General features: G+C 47.0%; 1 protein-coding gene and 1 long non-coding RNA gene across 2 annotated transcripts in view; one reads left to right on the top strand and one right to left on the bottom strand.

The window, feature by feature from the left end:
* Positions 1-1,412: 1,412 nt before the first annotated feature.
* On the bottom strand, positions 1,413-1,979 carry LOC146766571 (uncharacterized). Its single transcript, XR_014957151.1, has 2 exons — positions 1,839-1,979; positions 1,413-1,693 (listed from the first exon to the last, which is right to left on the bottom strand). It is a non-coding gene; the product is annotated as an uncharacterized LOC146766571 (long non-coding RNA).
* Positions 1,980-2,137: 158 nt separating this feature from the next.
* ST6GAL1 (ST6 beta-galactoside alpha-2,6-sialyltransferase 1) overlaps positions 2,138-10,227 on the top strand; it is a 58,797-nt gene continuing 50,707 nt past the window's right edge. Inside the window, exon 1 of the mRNA XM_085586968.1 lies at positions 2,138-2,278. The gene's annotated coding sequence lies outside the window, so the exon portion shown is untranslated. The remainder of the gene's footprint in view (positions 2,279-10,227) is intronic.

Genomic DNA, 10,227 nt, shown 5'->3' with positions numbered 1-10,227 from the left:
CGGGGTGCCCTGGTGTGCTGGGCTCAGATCCTTGGCATCACTGGAGTCTCCTCCTGAAAAAGCTGTAGAGCTAGACAGGCAGGTGGGAGTGAAAGCACTCCTGTGTAAAACACATTTTCTAGTACTCCTTCAGAGGATTTTAATGTGATTTGTATGTCCCTGCCTGGCCCATCGCCCACAGCCAGGCGCTCCCCTTCCTCCTGCTCCTCACTGCAGTGTTTTCTGTGGATTGGGTTCAACTGGATAATTTCATCTCCTTTGTATTTATAATCCCTGTGAGGGTGGTGTCTTTAACAAAGGCTATTCCTTCTTATTGCTTTGGCAAAGCAAGCAGCAGCTCCCTGCTGTGTCTCTGCTCAGATGACACAGAGGTTCTCTGAATAGCAAAGAGAGAAAACAAAAAGAAACAGCTTAAATGCTTTCTTTTTCCAGGCAGCTGCCCATATCCACCTCATGATACCCATATCCACCTCATGGAAAATTCCCCCCAGTACTTTAGATTTTTCCTTTTCATGTGCCTGCATCCACAAGGCTCTGCCTGTGAAGTGCACTGCTGGCTCATAGATGGAGATGGGGACATCAGAGAGAGTGTCTGACAGGAGGAGAGGAGCAAGAAAGGGCCTTTTTTCCCCACAGCCAAAGAGGAAAGAGTAAGGAAATTCAGATAATCCAAATGAGGCATGATATAGGTATTCCTCATGAGAAATACCCCAGGGCCTGCAGTCTGGGACTGCAGTGGGCAAGTGGTTCAGCAAAAAAAGTAATTTAATTCCTGTAATGGCACGAGCCATTCCTGTGCTTGATCAAGGCTGCAGACTGGAGGAAAAAATGGCATTGCCTCAGTTTCCCCCAGCAGGGCAGGGCACCTGTGCCTGCTGACCCCAGACCCTTTTCATCCCCCTGGCTCTCTCAGCAGGGAAACCCTTGGGCAAACTTCCCACCAGTGTCCTTGGAGGGGACTGCTGGTGGCACGTGGGCACTGAGACCTCACCTGCCCCGTGTGGCTGTGCAGCTCCGACCTGCCTTCCCAAAATGCAGGTGTCACTTGCTCCCAGACTGTGCCACTCACTGCCATCCCTGTCTCTGGTGGGTTTCTGGGGGCATGTGCAGCAGCACAGGGCAAAATCCAGCCCCTGAACCCCAGTGCTTGTTTGTTTGTTGTCTCTTGGCTTTGTCTCTGCAAATATTTGTATGCGGCTGAACCAGAAATAATTGCTCCCAGCTCTGCCATGGGCGTTTGTGCTGAGCCTGCGAGCGCCAGCGTGTGTGTGCCAGAGATAATCTGGTGCTTTTGTGCTCAGTGGCTCTGGCATCTCCCACTGGATCGCTTTTGTTTCTGGATTCTGTTTGCCTCCCACTCTCCCCTCAGTGCATGGTGTCTTTCCTGATACCTCTGAAAATAACTGACTTCATGCCTTGGTCATTCTTTTGTATTTGTTTCTGGAAAGCAGGAAAGCAGCATCTCTGTGTGTGTCCCCCGGTGACTGCTGCTCACACAGCGTGTGTCTTTATGGTTCAATTAAAAACGTTATTACATTTCCCCAGCAGATCCTGCCACCATCCTGGCAAAGCATTTGCTACCTTGATAGCATTTTCCAGTTTGTGAGTGCAAGGTATTATACCAGCCCTTCCCTCTGGGACAGCATGCTGTGGCTGCACTGCAGTGACTCCAAAATGCAGTATTTCTGACGCTCTGAAATAGAGAAAAAAATGTAGCCCCAAGGACGTTGCCAAAGCATTTCTCCAATAATGAATTACCTGATTTTTGAAGACGAGCATGTACAATTAAATTAACCACAAAGTCCTCTTCTTCTCCCAACAGACTTCCACTCCCTCACCTGGGAAACAGCATTCTCCTTGGCCATATATGTCCAAAGTTTTGGCTCTCCTGCTTTCCAGAGCAGCTTTGTTATCTGCAGGAAGGTTTCATACATGCTTATCAAAGAGGAGCACTGGTCACGTTGCATTGCCCAAAAGAAATATTCTTCTGTCCCTGTCCTGATAACTTTACCCAGCTTCTCTCCATCGCTGTGTTACTCTTGCTTCTGAAACTGTTTAGCTAGTGTTTGCTTTTCCCTCCCCTTCTGCACATTCAGTTTGCTTTTTTCAGCCAGTCCTGAGCATGCCACAAACCTGGCAGCACTGGAATAATATTTTCCACTGCTAGTGTCAGAAGACAGCATAAACCGACCTGCATGGCCAGTGACAGGGCTATGGTGGAGACCTTCTGCATGGTGAGAGTTGCTAGAGGTGGATGAAGAAGCAGTGAAGACAAGAGGTAGGAAAGGAGCGTGGGTGGGAGCCTGGCTCAGCTGCAGCTCCTCTGCACCTCTCAGCAAGGCTGCGGCTGCAGCAGGGCAGCAGCCTCAGGTACAGGAAGGCTCCGTGCTGCTGCTCCTCGCTGGAGCTCAGCCCCGGTGAGTCAGCGGCAGCACAGAAACCTCGGCTGTGCTCTGCTCTCAGTATGGCTCGGCTCCCTTCTCCCCTCTGCGCTCTCAGTTCCTCTGCAGCCTCTCTTGCTCCTGAGCTGGGAATGTGCTTCCCCAGAGCCTCCCCTCTCTTTATGCAGGGCAGGCAGAGAGGGAGCAGCTGCAGCAGAGACTGGGATGTTGCATTTCTTGGCAAAAACTTCTCTTCCCAGTGAATCTCGTTTTGAAGGTGGGGGCCTCTGGCTGACTCTTGCAATGGGTGGGACTTCACCCACAGTCATCACTCAGTTACCCTGTTCTCTAAGAGGGTTGTTGAGGTGCTGCTGTTGGCTTTTAAACCAGAAGCAGTCTTTCAGAAGCCTTGTGAAGTTTTGGTTCTGTTTTTCTATTGCTCATCAGCATATCAGTATATGGCTTATATTACCCTAAGGCTTATGGTGTCCCTCCTGCCTGTGGAAGGGCTGAGGCACAGGGTGCAGCCCAAATGGCTGTTTCCTAAAGCAGTGCCTTCCTAAGAGCACAGAGAAATCTTAGGGTGGGATGAGGTTGGTTGCTTTTACCCTGGAGGAAATCAGCTCAAGCCTCCAATGTGGAAAAGCATCTGCTGCCTGCCTCACCACCAAATATAACCTTTCACACTAAGCATGGGGAAATGTCTGCTCTGCACACTTGTTTAGCTCTCAGCACAAGCAAGCATTGTCATCCTTTGATTCTTCATAGAAAAGGAGTCAATTCTGTTGTCTCTCTCATGTTTCTTTGAGATGATTATTTAACCATTCCCTCAGGTTATATCTGGCACCTTGCACACATGGCAGCTCTGCTGAGAGGCTGGCCCTGCTCTGGCCTCTCTTTATTCCCATGATCTCTGTGCTCCTTCTGATTGTCTCACCTTTTGCTTGGTATGGATTTTGCAGGAAGCATTTCCTCAGAGCTCCTCTTTCTGCCCCCTTTGGCACGTCCCTGTGGTTTCCATGCTGGTCTGCTGTGGTACTGCTCTGCTTTCCCAGCCAGCCATGCAGCCCCACTCCTTCTTGTGCTGTGCACACTGTCCTGTTCCAGCTGTGAGTTTCTATATTTGAGGAGGAATATTCTGGCAATCTCTTCTTTTAAATTTCTGAGCCCATGTTACCCTGAGTGAAGAATTCCCCTGTCTTCCAGAAGAAAACACATAATTTGGTTGGTTTTGTGCTGTATACAAAAGCTTCTTTACAAGTTTCCTGCTCCTGGTGTTTCTCTTAAATCCAACATTTTTCAAAGTTTGATCTATGAATGCAATATCTTTAAAATCTCTGTGGCACACTACAACAACCTGCTTACTCTTCTCCATTTAACTTTTGAGCAGACCTCCTACCTCTGATTTAGACATATTAAATAAAAAATGTGGCTTTCATTTATCTCCCCTTTCAGGCCCCCTTTGCCTCCTTGAAAAGCTGAAGTTTTGCTTGAATCTTTTTCAACTGTCACAAGTATTTTGGGGAGGCTGAGGTACATTAGATTTTATATATACTCTCTTCCACATTCCATACCTGCTTTTCTCACCTCTTGCCATGTTCTGTGTTTAGACACTCACCTTTTTTCCCCTGCAGTATTGTGATCTCTAGGAAGGACTTTGCAATGTGATTTGGACAAGTCACTAATAAAATGTAGGGAAATACTTCTCTCAGTTTGAAAGGAAAAGTTGTAGGTAAAGGTTTCTCTCAGTTTGCAGCTGCTGAAATAACAACTGCTCTAAACCCAAAGCACCTTTCAGCTGGAGCCTTCTGCCATTTGCAGTCCCAGCCCTTTTCAGATGGGGCTGCAAAGCTCAGCCTCCTCCTGCAGCTCTGTGCCCAGGGATGTGTGCTGAGCCTGGCCCTGGCCCTGGGGGTGACAGAATGGGGACAGTGGCTGCAGGTGGCCCTCTGCCAACACATTCAAAGCAGCAGGGAAAAGCTTCACTTCTTCTCCAAGGAAGATGCTGTCCAGGCAAGCTCCCTCCTCCCAGCCAGACACATGGAGGAGGCTCTGGTGCTCATCCTTCTGGCTAGTGGCCGCACATCTTCCCCTTGGGGACATTTGGCTTCACCCCCTGCAGCAAATCAGGGCCAAGTCTGCTGCCAGAGGTCAGTGGGGGATGCACCCTGCCACGGTGGAAACAGGAAATGGTAAGTGGCAAAAGGGTTTTTTTAGAGCTCAGTTTGCATTGAGAAAGTGAAGAGTTATTTGTTGTTCTTATCTAGCAGTGAGACTTTGCTTCCTGTGTTATTGTAGGTATGCAGAAGTCGTCTTCCTTTGTGAACCTCATTTCTGCAAGATCTTTTCTCAGTTCACAGCTTCCCCTTCACACTCCATTGTGTAAAAGGTTCTCCAGTCACATCCAACTCTGAAGTTGTATTTGAAAAGAAGAAGATGCCAGAGATGTGGGCTGGGGGGGTCAGGCATAAACCCCATTTAGAGCAGTGGGGTTTGGGGATTTGCAGTCGGTGTCTTGTCTGTGCACAAACACAGGGAAGGATAAAGCTCCAGAAGAGGCAGAGAGCACAGTGCCTGTGAACAGTCCCATGGGCATTGATGGGCATGTGGAGGGGCAGAGCCTGGGCTGGGGCAGCCTATCTCAGGGTGCTGGCATCCAGGGAGTGGGTGTTGTGCACCCTGAAGGACAGGCCACTCCTGCACTGGGTCTGCTGCCTTTGCAGGTGGAAGGACACCCTGAAGGATGTCCTTGGAGACTGGAGTAACCAGGTTTGGTCGGAGATTTTATTTCATTAAGTTTTAAGAAACAACTATTTGATCATCTTGTCTAGCATGGGGAAATGCTAAGCAAATAGATTTGGTGGCATTTAGAATTCTCAGAAAATGTGATAAAGGGTGCAGGAGAGGGGAGGGCTGTGTTCCCTGTGTTCTGAGCTGGGCAGGCTTCAAGGGCAGATACTCTGCACCCTTCTTGAATTAGAGAGTTAATCACAGCACTACCTTTGGGGGGCAACCCTTGCCCCTGGGGCCCTGTGCTCCTGCAGACGTTAAAACATTAAGAACAGGCTGAAGTTCCTCTGATACACCATTTATGCTTCAGCGACTGGAAAAGGAAACAGGGTAGGAAGTGAGCAGGGAATGGAAAATGTTTGCCATTTTCCTCAACTTCAGAAAGTTCCCTCTTAGCTTTGCAAGGAGGGAAAGCAGTGAATTTCCAGTGAAAGCAGCAACAGTCACCCAGACGTGTGCAGGGTGGGAGATTTCTGTATTCCTCATCAGACTGGGAAGGAGGTGACAGTTTTAAGTCAGTGCCAAGGGGAGACAGTGTGGGGTTTTTCTGATTTTCCAGGCTGCATTTCAACCTCCTGCTCTGTCTGAAGAGGTGCATCCATTCTGTGTGAGCTGCTGAGGGGCACACAGGGCACATCCTCACCCTGCCCTGGGTCTGGCAGAGCAGAGCTGGCAGGGTGGGGGGACAGGAGCAGAGGGGTGCTGCTTCCAAGCCAGGTGTGCTTGCAGGCAGGCAGCTGTGCTGTGCAGAGGGCAGTGGGGGCACCCAGCTGTGCTCTGAGCACAACCCTCCATGCCCAGGGACATTGGAGGCTGGGAGCCTTTGGTGTCAGGCACTTTGAACAGGCACCCACTGAGGCAGGAGGGTTGTACTTGAGTTCCTTCTGTATTCTGAGAGGTGTTGAGGTGGTTCAGTGTGGATCCCCACATCCTCACTTAAACACTTCTAAAGCAAACCAGAGCAAATGGCACGAGCAGGGTGGCCTTAGGAGGAAGGAGTGCTGCCTCCCAAATGCTTTGCTTGTGACTGTAGTCTTGCAGTTAAATATACCAGTCAGTGTAAGTCACTGTCCGAAATTCCTGTACATGCCTTATCAACCAGTGACATCTTTATTTGCCCTCACTCCTTATTTATCTGGAATCCCAAGGTCAGAGAAGAATCCTGGACGTGTTTTCCTTCAGCAGTATAAACATCACTTCTCTCCTGCCTCAGCTGCATGTTTTCCATGGGCTGCATGTCCCCAGGGTAATTTGGGGTACTGTGCTGTACCAGAGGTGCTCTGGTGCTATGGGCATCCTGCAGGCCACCAGCAGCATTCCACAGCACCCCCCTGCAGGCAGAGCTCTCCCCTGAGCCTGGAACCCTGCACCAGCACAGGGAGCAGCCCCTCCTGGGGCCTGGCAGCACGGAGCATGTGGCAGGGCAGGGGAGCCTGCCCAGCAGAGCCTGCACCTTGCAGGACAGTGGGAAGAGGGAAGGTTGGTTTTGATCCTGGCCCACACGTGTAACCAGTATAACCTAGATTTCAAATATTTTATTTCAGTTACTTTGATGCCTTGAGAGGCTGCCTGGAACAGAGGCTAGACACTGTTTAAGGGATAAAGTAGGGATTTATTAAAAGGATTTCAAAGGATACACCTTGAGCAGTGCAAGAGCCCAGCTGAGGCTACACCCAAGATGGACCCTGGGGCATGAGTTTTCACACTTTTATAAGTTTTGGTCCATTTCTGCATTGGGGTTAATTGTTCAATTCCAGCTCCAGGTAATGCAGTCCCATCCTCCCAGTCTGCTCTCCCCAGTTCCCTGCTGTTTGCACTTTTGGGGCGTGAAGCTACAGTGGTGTCCTTGGTTCTGGGGCTGGAAAAGGTTTTGTCTGACTGAGCTGTGAGGAGAACTGCTAATGCTTTATATGAAGTTCAGGGTTACATACTAATGCAGTACAAAATCTGGAAAATATAAAAGCTAAAACTTAAGGCATCAACTTTGACAAGTTACACTGCTGAAGTTTCACAAGGAAGTGCTGTCTCTGTCCTGCACCATGTGCACAGCATGAGTGGAGCCACACTTCTGACAGCAGGGCTAAAAATCTATCTGATTGTGCTGCTTTTTTACTTTGTTTTTGCACCTTGTGAAAAACAGAGTTCACTCCTTAGAATTTTTAAAAGTTTAATAATAGGATAAAAAAAAGACAATATTTCTAGCGCTGGGGTGCTTTTGACAAAGGGCCAAAGAGCACAGCAAAAGACTTAAAATCATGTTCTCTATATACAGTTACATTGCTGGGGTCATATGCATATTCATTAGCTTACACATTATTCAAACATTCCTGAGAGCTCTTGATGTTGCAGAGGCTCTTTGTGTTTAGGTTTCCCATCCTGACTCATCTGTAGGACACCTTGAGATCATGTCAATAAATTTTATTCCTTCCCATAGTTTCATCCCCATTGTTTCACACTTTTCTGAGGAGTTAATGAGCTCTTCCCCAGTCTCCTGGAGCTCTGTCGTGTGTCACTGTTATCACTTGGACAGGTCGGTCCATGGATGGCTTTACACTGTTCTCTGAGTTACACAAAAGCCTTTTAACATCTTATGTTTTCCTAAGGTCTGTAATAAAATATGTTCATCACAGCACTATTTCTATAAGTGATACATAGATATCATATTCATTACGCTATTGTTTCTATGAGATATACAGTGCATACTTAAGATGATAGATTATATTACATTGACAAAGAGCTAAAAAAAGTTATATTTTGTACCATATCTAAATACTTACGATCACTAGCAACAGGCAGAAGCTGATACATAAATGCAAAAGCTGATATTATCTGGTCATTTTTGACAACCTTCTCTTTCCTGTTTTTTTTTCATAAGAAACCAGAAATCACCTATACTAGTGCTGCTGGGTGAGTCCACCAAAAGCAAGGTGAAGGACAGCAATTTATTTAAAACAAGCATGTATGCTGTGAATTCTAAAAGACAGAAAACTTTAATTATCCTTGTCATACAAGTGACAGTGGCCATGGAGTGGTCTAACACACGAGTCATGTAATGGCCAGACACTGGCGCAGTGACAGCCTTTCCCCCTGAGAGTAGTTTAGAAATCATCCCCCCAAAAAAGTGCATCTTATGTTAAATTATGGTAATGGACTGACAAGCTTTCCTGACTACCAACCTCCATGGTATGCTTCTAGTAGAAGAAATTCTAGATATTTGATTAAATCATGAGACTGTGGGGCTCAAGTTTAGCATGGTCCCAGTCCCCAGTTTGTCACATCAAGGCTCATATGGAGTAAATTTTGCTGTGATGCTACCAGTGCAACCAAGCTTCAGAAGCGTTGTCATTCCTGGGAAGTGCCTCTTCAGGCACTGCTGGAGTAGGTGCTGTGTGAGCACTTTTTAGGCCTATTTTGGACATAGTTTAAACAGTCAGCACACCAGATAGCTGCATCCTGTTGGATACCTTGCCTCCCCTATTGTCTTTTCTCAAACAAGGATTCAAAGCGTGGGCACAGGACATTCTGTAATCAGCATTTACGGCACCCTTCTTGCACTTCTTGAGAAAACCAACATCAAGACTGAACATGAAATCATTTTATTTGTTGATCTTAAAATTCCCTGAATAGCAGGCTTCAGAATTTGGAGGAAGTGTACTTGAATTTCCAATGAACTATCATGAAACGGGAAACAAAATACTACCCCAGACAATTCTCTGAAAATCTTGAAAGTGCAGAATCTGCACATTGCTTTGTTAAGCAACATCTTGCTGGGACTATGGAGTGGAGCTTCTTGCCCACAGGAGTGTGGATCAACAGGGTAAGGGCTTTAAAATCTGTCCCTGAACTTCCATATTTGTGACTTCAAAGTGCAGTTTGGGTTTTTTTTTGTTTGGTTTTTTTTTTTTTTGCATACCTCAGGATGATGAATTCAGTATCTGAAGGTGTAGAGCATATTAAGGATGCAGGTATATATATGATAATAAAACTGTACCAGAAGGACCAAGGAGAAATTGCAAACTTTTAATGTGAGTGACACATGGCAAAAATATCCTGCTGCCTCCCTGCTAGGGGTGGTGGAAAGCCTTACCCTTTCCAGCACTGGTAGCTGTTGCACAGTAGCTCAATATCAGGTAGCTGATTACTGCAGGAAGAAATGTTACACTTCCATCCATTCCAAGCACAGCTCTGATGTACAAGGAAGAAGGGGCAATGCAGTGTTTGTAGAAGCAGGCAGGAATGGGGTGGATCTGGACATGAATTGGTTTTTCACGAGTTCACAAAAAGGGCAGGTAAGCAGTAATTTCTCAGATTTTGCCTAACACATGCTTTAATCGCAGCCCTGCTGTAGTGAGTCAGAGGGCTGCACCCGGCAGATGAGGACACCCTGCAGAAGTGTGCCTGGAGCCTGTGCAAGGCCCCACCACTGTCTCCCTTTGGCCAGGCAGGAACTGTGAGAAGTGACAGCCTCTGCTGAGCACAGCCCAGAATTTCTGGCCCAACCCCAAACACTCCCTGCACACACTGGGATCACCGGGTGGGTACAGAAACACAGCTCAGAGGACACTGAAAATGGGGGTTTCTGCTGAGGCCACCTTTCTCTGCTCAGTGTGTGCTGAGTTTTGATGCATCTTTCAAGGTTTCTTAGATTTACTGGGCTGAGTTCAGCTCAGATAAGCTCCAAATTCTACAACTCCACACAAACATACAACAAATAGGGTATGAAATAGGGAGTCTGGACGTGCTGTTTCTTAATTCTGACCTGGGCTGGAACATCTCTGTAGGAGAGGCTGCATCTGTCCAGGATTCTGAGGAGTTAGAAGTCCTGATGGGAACTACTTTAAAATGTTTTCTAGAATTTATTTTTCCAATTAACTAACCTTTTGCTGGTTGTTTTGGGTGGAGGTTTTTTCCCTAACAAATGTAAGAAAAATATTTTTATTGAACTCTAGCAATAAAAGCACTTTGAATTGAGTGGTTTTCATGTTGGAGTTTTTGGTTTTCATTAAAATGTTCTGTTACCACTAATGTCAGGTGCTGACCAGAGTGGCTGCATTTT

Source organism: Lonchura striata, chromosome 9 (genome assembly GCF_050655825.1).
Source record: "Lonchura striata isolate lonStrDom1 chromosome 9, ASM5065582v1, whole genome shotgun sequence".
Taxonomy (NCBI): Eukaryota; Metazoa; Chordata; class Aves; order Passeriformes; family Estrildidae; genus Lonchura; species Lonchura striata.
This window is presented reverse-complemented; position numbering and strand designations above follow the sequence as displayed.